The 17,880-nt window shown below is 39.3% G+C and overlaps 1 long non-coding RNA gene across 1 annotated transcript in view; it reads right to left on the bottom strand.

The window, feature by feature from the left end:
• The window catches only part of LOC122470402, a 268,015-nt gene that overhangs the window by 147,700 nt on the left and 102,435 nt on the right, over positions 1-17,880 (bottom strand). The window contains exon 2 of the long non-coding RNA XR_006293907.1: positions 1,005-1,084. This is a non-coding gene — a long non-coding RNA (uncharacterized LOC122470402). The remainder of the gene's footprint in view (positions 1-1,004; positions 1,085-17,880) is intronic.

The following is a 17,880-nucleotide window of genomic DNA, read 5'->3' as shown; positions in this document are numbered from 1 at the left end:
TTCCTGATCTTGGGCAGGCTATAATTGATTAAGCACAAATATGAGGAAAAACCCGAGTGGAGTGCTTAATCAGCAGTGACCCACAATTAAAACAGGTGATATTTGCTGGGTTTAAGAATAAAAGCAATGTGACTCCAATTAGCTGTCAAATCATCTGGAAAAACAGCTGTTACATAAATAGAAAATCACTTGGCCTTCCTGCTCACTTTTTCAATGTTGTCTTTATTGTTAAGTCATTTAAAAAGATAGTCCCTTTATTCACATAAAAAATTCACATTAAAAAACAGGAGAGACTAATTTGCAGTGTTGGAAGTCATGAGCGTAATTCACTTTGGTGGGGATGGGGAGTGGGAGAGGGAAATGTTAAAAAAGGGCACAGGGTTGGGGCGCCTGGGTGGCTCAGTCAGTTGAACAACCGACTTCGGCTCAGGTCATGATCTCACAGTCAGTGGGTTCGAGCCCCGCGTCGGGCTCTGTGCTGACAGCTCAGAGCCTGGAGCCTGCTTGGGCTTCTGTGTCTCCCTCTCTCTCTGCCCCTCCCCTGCTCATCTGCCTCTCTCAGAAATAAATAAACATTTAAAAAAGCAAAAAAAAAAAAAAAAAGGGCACAGGGTTGTGGGGATCTACTGGGGTGCTAGTAACACTCTGTTTCTTAACCGGGTCCTGTTTTATGGATGTGCTCACGTCGTGTAAATTCATCCAGCTCTGCACTTACAAGCTGCACATCTTTTCTGAATGTTATACCTCAGTACATTTACACAAAAATATAGATTCCTTCCATAAATATATGGAGTCGCTTCAGGACTGGACCAGAATTGAAAGGATGTATGCTAGTGTCTATTATAAATAACCATTGTCTCGAAAGCTTTCCTCATCAGTGCTTCTAATCTCCAAGAACACATGCCAAAATATTGAAAATTTTTATGAAATAAGACTCTACACAAAACAGAGGTGCAACATTAGATTTTGATTATAATCAGATTTCAAATTTAAATGCTACTTACCAAAATGGTGTATTTTCCTTCAATTTTGTATCAGATTGCTCATTAGAGTTGCTAAGAAAGACGGTGCTGGTCTTACAAACCTGGAGAAGAAGTACAAATAGAAAAATTGCTATACTATGTTTATTTCACGATAACTGTATGTATTAACTATACTAACATGTATGTATCTGCATAACTATGAACGGATAAGTCATTCATGTAAGCATTCATATAACAAACAACTGGGGCGCCTGGGTGGCTCGGTTGGTTAAGCGGCCGACTTCAGCTCAGGTCATGATCTCTCAGTCTGTGAGTTCAAGCCCCGCATCAGGCTCTGTGCTGACAGCTCAGAGCCTGGAGCCTGTTTCAGATTCTGTGTCTCCCTCTCTCTCTGACCCTCCCCCATTCGTGCTCTGTCTCTCTCTGTCTCAAAAATAAATAAACGTGGGGCGCCTGGGTGGCGCAGTCGGTTAAGCGTCCGACTTCAGCCAGGTCACGATCTCGCGGTCTGTGAGTTCGAGCCCCGCGTCAGGCTCTGGGCTGATGGCTCAGAGCCTGGAGCCTGTTTCCGATTCTGTGTCTCCCTCTCTCTCTGCCCCTCCCCCGTTCATGCTCTGTCTCTCTCTGTCCCAAAAAAATAAATAAACGTTGAAAAAAAAATTTTTTTAAATAAATAAACGTTAAAAAAAATGAAAACAAACAAACAATTGCCGAGAATCTTTGCATGTATCAGATGGCACGGGGTGAAAGCAGGTACATAAGACGTCTAAAAATGTGCCAAATTGTGAGGACCGCCAAAGAGGAACAGATCACATGTTACAGGACACAGGAGGCAGAAGAGGTTACTTCCAAGAAGGAGAATGAGTAAAGCTTTGTGGAGGAGGTAGGTTTTAAGCCAGCCTAAAGAAAGAGTCTAATTTCTTTTAAATGTTGATTTATTTGTTTTGAAAGAGACGGAGTGTAAGGGGGGGGGGAAGGGTGAAGAGAGAGGGAGAGAGAGGATCCCAAGTAGGCTCCACACTGCCAGATCAGAGCCTGATGTGGGCTCGATCTCAGCAACCACAAGACCAGCTGAAATCAGAGTCAGATGCCCAACCGACAGAGCCACCCAGGTGCCCTGAAAGAGTCTGATTTCTTAAAGATGATGGGCAGGAGTTGGAATGAGAAGAACGGATGGGGAGGGCAATCCGGGACAAAATGACCAACTATGGAGTTTCAACATAATGGAAAACGGGGCATGGGGAGCTGAATGCATTTCAGTTTCATTGGAGAACACTACCAGAAGATTTGGAATCATTGTGAAACTCTGGGGCTAGAGGTTGTCACTTGCAAGGAGCCAGGCACTACAGAGACTCAGGGGTTGGGCTGTGAATAACAAACAGGACAGCCCAGCCCTCGTGAAGCTCTCAGCCCATCAGGACAAGCCAATACAAAAGACTATTAACATACGTGTTAGCAACATCTGTGTGATGTTAGCAAACATCTGTGTGAGCAACAGAGGTTTCTTTGGGAAATCTCTAGCTGAGGAACCGGTGAGGTCCAAAAGTCAGAGTTAAAAAATGACAAGTCTCAAGAGAAGTGATCATAAAGCAATGATCACCCAGCGAGAGAGAGCATCAAGAGGAAGCGATAGGGACAGACTCAGTTACACGTACCAGAAAGGAAAAGGTAAGTGAGGGAGCAAGCAGAGAGGAAGCAGGAGGTTCTCAAGAGCCTGGCATCAGGAAAGATGAAAGAGAAAAATTTTACGGAGGAGGTTATGCTCAAGAGTGGGACGCTTTGAAGTTGAATCAGGGTGGATACTAAAAAGTGGTTTATTTCTTTTGCTTATTCACTTGGTGAGGTGCAAGGTATTCATGGTTGATGTTGAAAATTCCAGGTCGATGAAAGCTGACCTAATATTTGGCCATTGCATATAAATGTCAGCACCAAATTTTACAGCCAGTGTCTGTATTTGTGCCTGAGCCATGCCAGTTGTTACATATTTTGCAGATCACCTTGAAGGAGGGCCCAATGTACTCTGGTAGGTAGTTATTTCCACAAAATGCCACTCTTATTTCTTAGTGCATCAAGGGTCTCTGCAAATGATTAAATTCAGTAGATAGGGGGCCCTGCAGGTAATTTTTCCTCCCCCAGCAAGGTGACTCGTCGCCACCACTTGGCTATGTCTGGACATGGAATGCTGGAGACAGTTGCTGAGTGATGAGCTCATGCTTATTGAGTGTGTTAGTACTAAGTGCTTCGTGAGTATTAGCTCATTTAATCTCCATAACAACCTTAGAAGGCAAGCACAATTTTCATCTGAATATTACAGATGAGGTAACTGAACCTGAGAAAATTTAAGGAATTTGCCAAAGGTCAGTCTTCACAAAGCCAGAGCTGATCACGGCTTTTTCTCCTGGTCGGAGTGGGAACTATTGTTCATTAATTCTCCTGGTTTCTACACGATTCTCCAAATTAAGATTCAAGTCCCATACTACGGGTGACCTCGTGGGGCATGCCAGAGCATCCTGAGCTGGGACAAGTAGGAAGTGGATTCCTGTTACATTACCTTATCGTCTCCAACTTCATGAAAAATTGGAGTTTTTATGTTGCGGAACCTACAGATACATGGATTACGCTTCACCACTCAACTAGCTGATACTCTGTTTCTTCAGAGGTCTCAATGAGAGCCTGGGGGCGGGGGGGGGGGGTGGTGGTACATAGCGTCATGGCAGAAGATGAGGGTGAGGACAAGCCAAGTCCTAAGATTAGGTTGAGGGATTCATTGGTTATCGATGACCCTAAAGACTGTAGTTAAAGGAGCATGGTGACACAGACCCATATTTGCTTTCTGGAGTCAAGCCCTTGGGTTTTACAAATCAGCACAAGTAGTTTGGCCCTGGAGCATCTCTGTCTGCTTTTCACTTGACTGTTGGAAATGGTTGGGGGAGGAAGCCGTTAGTTCCACTGCATTTGGGAGAAGCTATGGGCTGCTGGGTTTGGATTTCCAATTGAAGAAACTTAGATGTGTTTCCACATGGAAATGTGTGGGCCTAATTCTATAGCTGTGCTGATCAAATACGCTTCTCTAGTTATTGGCTTTGTGCATGGTGTCTGCTGGCCCGAGAATCTAGTCATATTATCAAATATCACTTCTATAAGAAAATTCCATGGTGCCCATTTATTTATTCATTCAAGAAATATTTATTGCACATCAGCTATAACCCTGGCACCGTATTAGACAGATACTATTTATCCAAGAGTCATCAAAAACAAACATGGTGGCCGGCCTAAATAAACTTCTAAATGAGCATGTTACCAAGACACTTAGACACTTTTAGGGTTTTTTTTTTATTAATGTTTATTTATTTTTGAGAGACAGAGACAGAGAGAGAGAGAGAGAGAGAGAGAGAGAGAGAGAGTGTGTGTGTGTGTGAACTGGGAAGGGGTAGAGACAGGGAGACAGAAGCCAAAGCAGGCTCTGGGCTCTGAGTTGTCAGCACAGATCCTGATGTGGGGCTTGAACCCACGAACTACGAGATCATGACATGAGCTGAAGTCTGATGCCTACTGGACTGAGCCACCCAGGTGCCCCGCAAAAACACTTTTAAATACAATTAGTATTCTAGCTGACAATTGACTATTTGTCTCTAGACCTGACCTTCTGTCACTCAAGAACAATTGTACAGAGAGTGATGGGTAGCAAAGAAGGAAATGAACTCATGCGCATGTGGCGCATGTTGTCAGGCACTGGGAGATGCTGTGCACTCGTGATGTGCTTCATCCCCACCACAGGCCTGTGAGGTAGGTGATGCTTTCCCGGATGTGAAGCCCAATTTCATTGAATCTGAGGCACATTCTTTCTCTACTAGACCATGATGCCTCTTGTCTGCACTTCCGTACCTAACTCGTTGCGTCCCTGAGTAGCACTGTGGATAACCTCTGTTACTTTCCTTTTTCGTAGAGAGGCCTTTGTTATGCCCAAAGGGTAACACTGGCTCTTGTAGTCAGTGGCCAGCATAATCAGAGAGAGATACTGGCCAACTATGTTTTAAGGAGATTTTACTGTTTGCGGTTGCTATGACTTCTAGAAAATACAAATACCTATGTTTTTAATATTGATGATAGTACCACTGATTTTTTCAGCATGTTATTTTTATTTACTCAATCGTCATAATAAAACATTATCATTCAGAGGCCTGTCAATATTGAGATAAACACAATAGGTTTTGGTTGTAATTGTTTAACCTTGATCAATTGATAGTATCTGTCCTTCAATGCTTATGATTATACAATTTTAGAGAATATATTTTTTATTTACTTATATAGTCACAGCACTTATTACCACTGGTGAAGCATAGTTCCCTTTCCTGAAAAGCAGCCTATCAAAGGGATCTTGAACATTATGCAACGATTCAGGACTTAACCTTTCTGTGATTCACAGGTCAGCATAAATCACTTAAAAAAATATGCATTCCTGAAGTTATCAATTGTAAGTATGTAGTTTCAGTGAGTTTTCATTCTCTTGAAATTATAGGATTCTTGTTAAGTATAATTATATGCCAAAAGGCAACCCAAGAGAGCATCTACAAAATAAATAACTCAGTAGTGGAATAGTTGGTGTGATTGTTCAGTCCATCCAAATTATGAATTAGACTGACATACACCTGATCACAGTAGAGTTAATCATGAGGGTGTTAGAAACTTCTAGATTGACCGTGACTTGGGTGACTTAGCTATAGGTTAGAGTTAACAGACTCAATTTCTTGAAAATTACAGAAGATAGAAATAGCATGTTAATTTATGGGGAGTAATTACTTAAGGGTGCTACTGAGGTTAGCCACATAATCAAGATTATGGTTTCCAAATATCAAGTGAATTAAAATAATCATTTACTATTAACTTTACTCTTGCAAAAACTATTTCCAGCTTTCAGCAATTTTATATGCCTTGCAAATATTTAGAAAATGATCAAAATCTCTGGATTTAAAAAAGTAGATATATCGCATATAACTTAGAGCAATACATATTCTGTGCACGTTTATGAACAGTGGTAAGCAAACTGATTATTTTAAGTGGCACTAAACTTATGAATTTTTATGCTTATTGACACATTTTTTGACATTCTGAGGTTTTTCCAATCAAGTCTCCTTAAATATATATTTGGGAGGATTCTGATAAGAATCATAATACAAAAAGAAGAGTAAAGCAGCAGATTTCTAAAGCTCTACCAACCTAGGGACATGTATCATATCTGAAGATCACAGGAAAAAAAGTGTCTATGATGAAAATAGACAGAGTGGAAAGAAATGGTTATTTCTGTCAGTGCTAAAAAGCTTAGAGAGTCACTGATTAAGGTCACTGCCAATTTTATCAATGAGGAAAGTGCTTTAGCAAGGCTTCAACCCCTTATTTTTACCATCTTCTGTGTAAGCATGTGGATGATGTTACTGTCAGGGTGTCCAAGATCAAACACAAAGGGCATTCAGGGTCAACTAAACTAGAATTTTCATCAGAACATCTAGACTGTCTAAAACTTACTCCAAATAATGCATTTTATGTCTTCTTGACCCCTTGTCTCCTTCAAAGCCATCATCATCAAGAACAACAAAAAAAGAGAGAAGGGGAAGAAGAAGGAAGGAAAAAGAACCAATAACTACATTAACATTTGTCCTTGGCTTCCCTGGAAATAAAGAAAATCTATAATGCTCAAGACAAATCTTTCCTTTAAACATTTATCAATGGAATAACTACTGACAACAGTAAGTAAGATCTAAATCCCGGGCTCCAAGCAGATATCCAAACACATTGCTAATCAACAGCCAACACAGCCTACTTTATAGCTCAGGTGAAATTTATTAAATCATTTTCCCATCTGTAAGCTCCACATAAGTATGAAAGATGTGTGTAAATCGACTGTGGTAGTACCTGAATAATGTAATTGGAAGTTACAATAGGACAAAAAATAGTAATTTCACATTAGAACACACTTTAAATTACTGTGTACAGATGGTTGGACATGTTCAGACTAGTAGATGTCTTCAGAGCCCTAATTGAGTCATAGAATCAACTCGCTGTAGAACAATGGAGAACAATAAATGGAAGATGTAGCCCAATACTTTGCCATTGATAATTCAAAATCTCGGGAAAAAAACGATACCTTCTGAAAAACACCGACCTAAATGAGTCAGAGCAACTTAAGCACAGAGAGCTACAGGTCAAGTATCTCCAGATGTCCCATCTGGAACCTAAGGCTCTAGAATCTCAGCCTTTAACCCCATAGAGGCGGCTTAGCCACCATCTTCAGTCATTCTTGATACATGTTCATCCTACCAGACCTCCCTTAATTTTATCTGAATCTGATCGATACCTTGGCCAATTTGGCCATAGACTCTATTGCCGTTAACTTCAATTGTTCCCTGCACTGGTTCCCAAGTTTGTGGCCTAATAAGGGCCTGATGACAAGATGTTTTTTTCAAGGTCAGACATATCTCTGTGGCTTACAAAGATACAGCTTTCTCTCTTTTCTCTCTCTCTCTCTCTCTTTTTTTTTTTTTTTTTTTTTTTTTGGTAGCCTGGGGTTTTCAGCTTCATAGTCATTAGCACCCAAGAGAACAAGGGTGAAAATGTAATCTCTGTCTGGGAAAGCCTCAAACTCTTATCAGCTCATTATCAGTGAGCTGGTGTTGGGGCCCTAAAGCTCAAAGCATGCCCTATGGACTTCTGTAGAACTTCAAAGTTCAGTTGATGGACAGAAAACTCATCTTTGACTCCTACAGTTGAATAATATGCAATTTCATACAGACTAATGGATACTCACTAGTATTTGCTGAGTTGCTAGAAGGTACTACTCATAAACTAATATTAGCATGTTACCAGAATTAACTGAAAACTGTAAATTAGTATTCCACAGAGACATCTGACTTCAACTCGATGCTTGGGAGCCCTGCAATGTTCCTGCTGTTCATTTTCACATGAAAATTGTTAGAATTCCTGAAATCTGGGAAGGGGCATGACGTTAGTGCTACTGTTTTGAATTGGTCTTGATTGCAGACAAATATGTGTGAGTTAACGTGTTTGTAACATTACTATTTGAGTTTATATTTGTTCATCATTTGCTTTGTTGCTTAATTGCTGTGTTGGTAATACGTTAACTGCTATTTTGTCCCTAACATAACAAATATGTTAACAGTTATTTTGTCACTATTTTTTATAGTAATAAAAAATCTATACATTTTTTTTTTTTAATTACGGGGACTTTTTCCTCTGAAAAGTAGGAATAGATTGAGATATATAAATCCTTAAGTGAACCACGGTCAAAGGTTTGAGAAGCACTGTCTCATGAAAGGATCGAAGTCAGGACAGAAAAAGTTTTATGAGCAGGAACTTAAAATAACAATTCTTGTTTGTGACCAGCTACTTGTAGGTGCCTGGATCCAGGAGAAAACCCCGGGGGGGGGGGGGGGGCTAGGTACCTGAGGAACAATGTCAAGGGCAGGCAGTCTTGCCCTGGGTCAGCCTTGTTTGTACGTCACAGAGAGCTACAATTTGTTTCAATTTTGCCTTCTTATCCAGGTATCATGAGAACCATTAGCATTTTCCCCATAATTTGTTTTTGCCTAACGTTACTAGAAATTCATTTTCTACTTGGAATGTAAATTATGTTTCCTATTTGTCCTCCAACCAATGTAGCATTTCTTTATGCTTTTTATGCATGATATTTACGGTGTCTGTGACATTTTTATTTAGTAGTCAGTATTAATAAATCTTCATGAAAGTAACAGAGTCATTGTGATTTTGTTAAAAATGCATTGCTTACAGTTCTTTGAGGAAGTATGAATGTTCAGCTAAAAAGATAAAGCATCAAACAAAGGAATAAACACTGTCATAGAAGAAATTTAGTTCCATCTTTGCATTGGCGAAATTAATATTTTTAGCTGAATGGTTAATTTTTTCTGACCTCCATTCTTTTCAGCTTCTGAAAATACAGAACCAGGGTTAAAGTAGTATTTAAAAAAAAAGCCAAATAGGCAATAATGTATCTAAATCAGCCCATAAATACAGTTGTATGGTTTTCCATAAAAATGCCAAAAACATACCAACATTTTTCATGACATATTTCTGAAACACATTATTCACGCAAACATTCTTCCTGATATCTGAGCTAAATTTCTTTTGTGTGTGATTGTACTTATTTCTACTGATCATTTGAAAGGGACCTGAGATAGTCTTTACTTCTTATGAAACATACTATTTTAAAAATAAATTAAATTATTTGGGTTTCTTTTCATATTTCTTATGTTTTATTCCTCTGGAAACAGGTCTATTGCTCCAAATTGGATATGGTAATTCCGTCATCAAAATAATCAGGTAGCAATAATAAAAATATATATATATATATATAATGCAGTTATATATGTAATATAATATAATGAAGCAAAAATTCAAAAAAAAACCCCACATCTTTTTAATTCCATTTTAATTGAGAAAACATGTAAAAAAGTTATGTATGATGGGTTTTTTTGCAGGGAGGGATTTCTGTTTATGAAGTTTGAAAGAAGCTCATATTGGGGTGACAAAAAGAAAACACCGATACTATTTTTTAAAAAAGATGGAAAAGGGAAATCGGAATTTTTTTTTTTTTTGAGAGAGAAGAGAGAGCTAGTAAGGAAGGGGCAGAGGGAAAGAGAGAGAATCTTAAGCAGGTTTCATGTCCGGTGCAGATCATAACATGGGGCTGGATTTCATGACTGTGAGATCATGACCTGAGCAGAAATCAAGAGTTAGATGCTTGGCTGACTGAGCCACCCAGTCACCCCAAAAATATTTTTTTTAGTGCATCATTGGATAAAATAAAATGATTTACTGGAAATTTAAGTGTTTTACTGCACTTCATAAGAAATATAGTAGTATAGGGAAAAATAACATTAGTTTCTGCTCTTCCATGATCCTAAGCTCTTTTACAGGCAGTTTTCCCCAGTCTAGTATTTATAGAGAAGTATATGTGTGCATATAAGGGAATTTGTGTCATTAAAGGACATTGCCCTGATCTCTTAAAAACTGAATTAAAAATCCACTTTCTCTCTAAGGAATTATTTTAAAGGACTCTGCTTATAAAATTTTTTTTTAATGTTTATTTTTGAGAGAGAGAGAGAACGAACGTGAACAGAGGAGGGGCAGAGAGAGAGGGAGACACAGAATCCAAAGCAGGCTCTAGGCTCTGAGCTGTCAGCATAGAGCCTGATGCGGGGCTCGAACACATGAACCATGAGATCATGACCTGAGCCGAAGTCGGACGCTTAACCGACTGAGCCACCCAGGTGCCCCGAGGGGACTCTACTTTTAAACACCTTCTCAAAGAACATGAAAAAGTCTTAAAAATTAACTTAAAATGTAATCCTTTTCACTCAAAACAAAGATAAATCAATACTGGAGAGATAAGCATGGATCAGAAGAGTGGGTCATGGATTCAATTTATGGGCACACTTTTCACAGAGGCTCACAGCAAAATAGAAATATCACAGTGGTAAAACTGTGCAAAGTAGTCTTCATACTGTCAATGAAATTCCTGTATATTAATCAGATGTTAACAGAGAAACTCATTGAAAAGATCATTTCATTGTTTCACTTAACTGATAGGGACAGGTAGGTTTAAGGGGGAGGGAGGGAGAGAGAGAGAGAGAGAGAGAGAGAGAGAGGTAGAGGAGCAACAGAAAAGGAAATGATTCATGGTGCAAAGTATATTCTTCCATTAAACCATTGTTAAATTAACCAAATAGAACTGTGATGTTAAATGCCATCAATGAATTTAGTTGTGTGGCTATATAATAAACACTTTTTGACAAATCATAGATTTAGGAATTATTAGGGGCCTGGAAGAAAGAAAAAAGAAAGAAAACCTGAATAAATAAACAGTGGCTGAAACCCTCAGCAAGTTCCAGCTCCACGTAATGAATATTTCAGGTGCATCTTGATATCCTTATATTTTTCAAAGACAAGTAGACAAGGTGCATTTTACATTTGTTAAAGACTTCTGATTGGCATATACGTTGAAAGTCTGCCTCAAGATTGAAAGGTAGAATGTTCCTCAAAAGCCGTAGCTATAAAATATTTATTCCGCCTTCTTTCATAGAAAAGAATGAGTTGACTCTGTGACATAAATCTCTACTAATACCAACAAAATTACACATATTCTGCTAAATGATTATTCTTAGAAGGTGAACCAGGTCTTGTTTGCTGGAGATGATCATAGTAGAATAATGTAAGTATTGTTTACAGTGTTCTTGTGATAGATAATAATGTACTTTCAAGCATTAGAGCACGTAACATCCAACAATGTAAGGTCTGCTAAAGATTGCTCAAGAAAGACGATGCTGGATGAACTTTTTTCTGGATTGTTTACTTTCTTTTTAATTTTAAAATTACATTGTTGTCAATATCAACTGCTGCTTGTGAGAACCTTTTGTATATAAAAATGCTGTAGCTTTTACCTCTGAGTATACTTTTTATTAAGCAAGGCAAAGACTTGTGTGTCTCCAAATATTACTCAAATCTCCAAAGCCAGCTGAATAAATAAACATTGTGTGATCTGTAGCCCAAAAGTCTGCAAATGATGCTATAGGATGTAAAAAAAAAAAAAAAGAAAAAAAGAAAAAAGAAAAAGAAAAAAAAAGCTATGATTCCTTCTAAGTATTCCTTGGAGCCAATGATCAGCAGTTTTGTTTAAGTTCTGGGACCCCTGAGCCTCCATAAAAATAACTTTGAAATATTATATTATGTGTGAAAATTTTACACACATGCACATTTATAATCAGCAGGCAGGCCCTCTGCCCTTCTTCGACCTGATAATCAACCATAGTACCTACTCAAACATGGAAAAAATAAAAGATTCAGAACTCTAAAGCACATAATCTTAGTGCCATTTAGAACCATGTGTATTTCTGAAATCCTCTATTACTGCAAATCTCTTGGTTGTATTTTCTATGGAATTGTCTGTTTCTCATTATCAAAGTCTAAAGAAATTTGACACAGTCATGTAACACTTGGCGAAGGAGTGTTCGAAAAATGCATTCCAAAGTGTTCAACTTATCTTTTCTTTCCAAAGCAGTAACTACTGTCTGACTTTCCTCCCCTGGAGAAGCCAACTGGGAGGGTGAAGGAAAAAAAAAAAAAAAAAATCAAACCAAAGTAAATTAAGCAATGGCCCCGTGCCTGAATCAATCACAGACATCAGCTTTTAAACAATGAATTGTAGTTAACAGGAGCGAGGGCAACATGCACAGGGAGAATTCTTACTCTGTAAAGTCACCTTTCGCTCGCAGAATGTGTACCATGCTATTCTTGGAACCAAGTTTGCCAGAATGAGTGGATATGGGCAGACTCTGAGGTTGGGAACTCCTGTAACTGTAAGGAGCGGAAAGCGACTGGCCTCAGTAAATCAGATTATGAACTCCCAGAGATGGTCTATGGTTCATTTTTTTCTTCAATATGGCCAGAACTCAGGGACTATGTGTCATCCCTTCCTCAAGAGTCAAGATGTTAGAGAAAAGCAAGACTGGGGGAAGATGAATAAATCAATATTCGCTTTAAAGGAAGTATGTCTTATTCCAACAGGTGTTTTTTTTTTCTTCTTTCTGCTCCTGTAAGTCAGTTAAGTTATTCAGATAATACACAAATAGTGTTCGGACAACTCTAGATGCACATCTGATCAATTAAGATAGAATTCTGTGGTTGCGATTCAAGTATTTAAAAAGCATTGTAGTTAAGATACACGGCAAAGGCATGCTGGGATAATTGGTTGTCAAAGTATATTGGTACCACTGAGTAGTCTTAAAATAGCAGGAAACACAACTGAATACTGGAAAGGAAATCGCTATTTCACTTTTTCAAATAAAACGTATTGCACCTCTGAGTTCACAATGGGATATTTGTTGAGAGCCTGTAATTAACTCATAATGATGAGAACCACAGTAATAAACATTTCCTTAGCAAAACATTCACTTGTTTTCATAATTTCCTACTCCTTTACTATTTCCTTGTCAGTTCTTAGTTAGCTTGTCACTATTAATCAAGAAAAGAATGGAGAAAAGGCAAATAATTTTTCTAGAAGGGGAATATTCATTGTAATTATATAGAAAGAACACTTCTTGATAAAAACCAGCTCATCGTTGGAGAATTAACACAGTCTAAGCACAAACGAGGGGGATTTTTGACACATTCATAACATTATTCTACTTTGAAAACCTAGAACCAACCAAATCAAAAGCCCACTCATCTCCAGATCACCGACAGCATCTGCCTCCTGGTCTATTCCCCTCCAGTCTTCCTGCAGATGGCCATCAGACTAATCTTCCCAAATACCTTTCCGTCATGTCTCTCCTTTGCTTAAAATCCTTCTATAGCTGTTCAATACCAACAGAACAAAGTCCACATTCCTTGGCCAGGCATTAAGCCCCCTCTATAAATCTGGTTCCAATTTTCTTTTCTGGCCTCATTTCCCACTATTCCCTTATAATGTGGTGGGCCATGTGAATTCTCTGCTCCAGACAACTCAATTGCCTTTGAAAAGACTCTATGCTTCCTTCTTTTCCTGTTATTTTCTCAAGGTGTTCACTACTCAAGGTGTTCCCTTTGTCCATTTCTTGGCTTTCCTCACTTAGTCCTCTAGTGGTGCTTTGGATCAAGGCATGCACTGTTGGCTACAGTTACCTGTTGGACTAATGCACACAGGTTCCGTGTCAGATTGCAAGCTCCGTATGAGCGGGCATAGACCTTGTATGTCTTTCTATAGCCTACGTGTCTCCCGCATTCTGAGCACAGAATACCATTGCACGGTATGGAGCCACTTGATAAATAGCCACTGATACAACAGTGGTTTCTAGAATAGACAAAGTGTGGGGTGCCTGGGTGGCTCAGTCAGGTAAGCATCCAACTCTTGATTCTGACTCAGGGTATGATCTTGCAGTTCATGAGACTGAGTCCCATGCCGGGCTCTGAGCTGAATGTGGAGCCTGCGTGGGATTCTCTCTCCCTCTTGCTCTGCCCTTCCCCTGCTTGTTCTCTCACTCTCTCTCAAAACAAATGAATAAATTTAAACAAAATCAAAGTGTTACCCAGCATCTGATCTGTCTTATCAGTGTCATTTGGAAACAGCCAGTTTATTGCCAAAAAACAAGATCCTCACCCCTCAAATTTTACTACAACCTCTCCCAAGGAAGAGTAAGGCAGAGAGTAAACCACAGAAATCTTCCAAAGTATTTGGGCTGACTTTGTGAACAATCTAAATCTAGTTTATTGCAATATTAAGATATATGTCCCAATTAAATAATTCTAATGAATCATGTTATAAATAATAATAAAAATAAATACTTAAGATATTCCAAAGTAGTTGCATATACCAAGCAATCAGAATTACTGGTGTCTGTTTCTGCTCTTGGTATGACAGGCTGGCTTGAGAAGAGGACTCTTACTACTACTGCCTAACTGGGCCCATTGTTTCCATCCATCCTTCTAAAAGCAGACAGAGCCATACTGTTCCAGTGAAAATCACATCAGGCCATGCCTCTGCTTCAACCCTGCTGATGGTTTTTCCATCATGCCTGAATACCAATCCAATCCCCTCCAAGACTTAGAAGGACTGTTGATGAGATCTCAGCTTCCACTAAACCTTCCCTCCTCCTCCATCATCCACCCACTGGCCTTCTTTCATCTCTTCCATATTTACATTTACTGCTCCTCTGACCTACACATTGTGCCCCTTGATCTTTTCCTGGAAGACCCCCATGACCATGCTCAAACATTTCTCCTCTACAGGGCCTTTCTATTCTAAATTCAGGGTTTCCCATTTCCTCACCACATTTTCTATCCCATCACTCTATTTTTCTTTAAATAGCCCCTACTTGTATGTTAAATAATCTTATTTTGTTGTTGACTTGCCTATGTCTATTGCCTTCCACTCATAGCAAATACCACTGTGTTAAAGGTCATGTCTGTTGGGTCACCATTGTATTTCCAGAAAATGACTTGGTATAGAGCGTGTGATAAATGACTTGGTATAGAGCATGTGGTCAATTATTATTTGTCAAATGAATACACTTACTTTCCTAAGGTTATACAGCTAGTAAGTAATGGAAGTAGCCAAGACCCAAGTCTATCTAACTTCATGACCAATAAGGCACTTCCCTGCGCTCTGTCCAGTACTGACTGTGTCGCAAATATCTATCTACTTCATCATCCTTGTTGCTAAGAGCTAACTTGCTCTGGCGTGTACAGAGCAGAGGCCTCAGATTTAAGATAAAGACACCAGAGACAGTCAGTATGCCTGGCTGTCCAGGAAGATCAGCCTGCTCCAGACATTCTGATAGAACTGTGACCTAGACCTCATGCCATACTAGGAAGTCATCACGGAAGTGTCAGCTGGAGGAACCATCATATGCTCTCAGTGGGGACACTTACACATTTTTTAGAAAAACGTTTGTGTTTATCCCCAATGTATAAGCATGGAGAATGGACAGAATGGATAAAAATGGAAACACAGACAACAATAAAGTCACAAAAGAGGTTGATTAGGAAGATGATGGTGTTGTTGACAGAGCTAGGACACTTAGAAAGGAGAGGAGGTTTGGCTGATGAAGCCAGGGAACACCCTCAGAATTGATTTAGACTTACAGGTTTTGGTATATTATTGTTGACCATGAAACTTTGTCCACTGTCCTCATTTCCCTTGGGAAATGGATGTTCTTTAGAAGGAAGGAGAAAATTGAGGTAGCATTAACTGTAGACTTTTTTTTTTTTAATTTCTTTAACGTTTATTTATTTTTGGGACAGAGAGAGACACAGCACGAACGGGGGAGGGTCAGAGAGAGAGGGAGACACAGAATCTGAAACAGGCTCCAGGTTCTGAGCTGTCAGCACAGAGCTCGACGCAGGGCTTGAACTCACGGACCGCGAAATCATGACCTGAGCTGAAGTCGGATGCTTAACCAACTGAGCCACCCAGGTGCCCCGAACTGTAGATTTCTTAAGGTCTGAGACCATGTCTGTCTGCTTCTTTTTTTCTTTCTTTCTTTCTTTCTTTCTTTCTTTCTTTCTTTCTTTCTTTCTTTCTTTCTTTCTTCTCTTTTTCCTTCCTGCTTTCTCTGTCCATCCGTCTTCCCCCTTTTGCTTTCTTTCTCCATAGCAATTCATATGCATCTATTTATATGGGAAAGCCCCCATAAATGCCAGACACATAAAGATTCTGAAAGCAAAATTTAACTAGATTCTGTATCCTCACTACTACCCATATTCCGAGGAGATTTGCAAAGCTGAAGAACGATGACCTTAAGATCAAACTGATCTGCTTCCTACACTTCCTGTAACCCCAGGCATTTGTGATTCACTTTCCTCATTTGAAAAGTGAGGCTAAACCAACCTCTGCAGGGTTCTTGTGAGAGTTACAGAAAAATAACATACTTAGGACATTTAGCAGGATGCTTGAATCATACCTGATGCTTAATAAGTGATACATCTTTAACAGTATTCATTTTTAATTTTACCCATTTTGGCTTTACGAGATTGCTATACAAGTTTAGAGAAGTACGTGTCACTCTTAACCTTGAACTAGTGATCTTATCTTTATGCAAAGCCATCTCTTAGGTGTCTAATTATATAGAATATTTTGAAAGTAAAACTATAAAGGGTCATGTTACTACTACCAAACATTTTCTAAAACACAAAGAAAGCATACAGTGTAGAGTCACATGACAAGTTAAACACATTTTATTTCAACCTACTTCCACTGGCCAGTTTATACAGACATTACTTTTTTTTTCTCCCCCAAAAAACATTGTTATCAGTGTTCCCTCACAAAGCAAAACTGAACTCCGTGCTCCTGTGTTTATTTTCTGTTGTATTTCTCCATGTCGGCCTGCCTATCGAAACCAAAGTCTACACTCAACGAATTACTCCAGTTGCCTGGTAAAGATGCAAAATTAAAAAGGGCAGCTCTTGGGGCACCTGGGTGGCGCAGTCGGTTAAGCGTCCGACTTCAGCCAGGTCACGATCTCGCGGTCTGTGAGTTCGAGCCCCGCGTCAGGCTCTGGGCTGATGGCTCAGAGCCTGGAGCCTGTTTCCGATTCTGAGTCTCCCTCTCTCTCTGCCCCTCCCCCGTTCATGCTCTGTCTCTCTCTGTCCCAAAAATAAATAAACGTTGAAAAAAAAAATTAAAAAAAAAAAAGGGCAGCTCTTAACAAAATTAAAAAAAAACAAAGCAAAGCAAAATAAAACAACACAAAAAACCGCCTTTCTTATATTCAAATCAAATCTCCGTCCTCGCAGAAATACAATCTACCCATCTACAATGTCATTCAGAGAAGGCAACATTTGGAGACACACGGCCATTTTGTGATACTCAATAAAGGATGACTAACTTAAAAAATTGGTAAATATATAAAGGTACCACAGGGATTGAATCATTGGGCTCTCCCGGGCCTTAAATCACTAGAAGTGTTAAACGTGTTAGAAAGAGAATAATGAAACCCTACTTCTCAAAGACACGCAAATTATGCTTCCTTTACAGAGATTGTTTTCAAGATGTAAATGCCTATGATGTCATGATTCTGCAACAATTTATTTGCAGTTTAACAGCACTGTAAAGGCAAACATTACCATTTATTGCCAACTGGAAAGGGGAAAAAATGGGAAACTGTCTAGGGAGGGATTCTGTAGTTGGGCACATTCGCTGGTTCTTAAATTAAGCTGCCTTTCTGAACGAGTTTGTCCATACGTGTGTGGTAGCCCAAAGTTCTTCTGACTAATTTGGATTGCTTGAGGCCATGGAATCATTGACTGGTTCCATTCATGAACAGCAGATGATGCATGACAAAGCTGTCATCTTAGGAGGAAGTTCGCTAGGCAGAACCGGAGGACGCCCGAG

Source organism: Prionailurus bengalensis, chromosome B1 (assembly GCF_016509475.1).
Source record: "Prionailurus bengalensis isolate Pbe53 chromosome B1, Fcat_Pben_1.1_paternal_pri, whole genome shotgun sequence".
In the NCBI taxonomy this organism is placed as follows: Eukaryota; Metazoa; Chordata; class Mammalia; order Carnivora; family Felidae; genus Prionailurus; species Prionailurus bengalensis.
The sequence above is the reverse complement of the archived record's forward strand: the minus strand, read 5'-3'. Positions and strand labels throughout refer to the sequence as shown.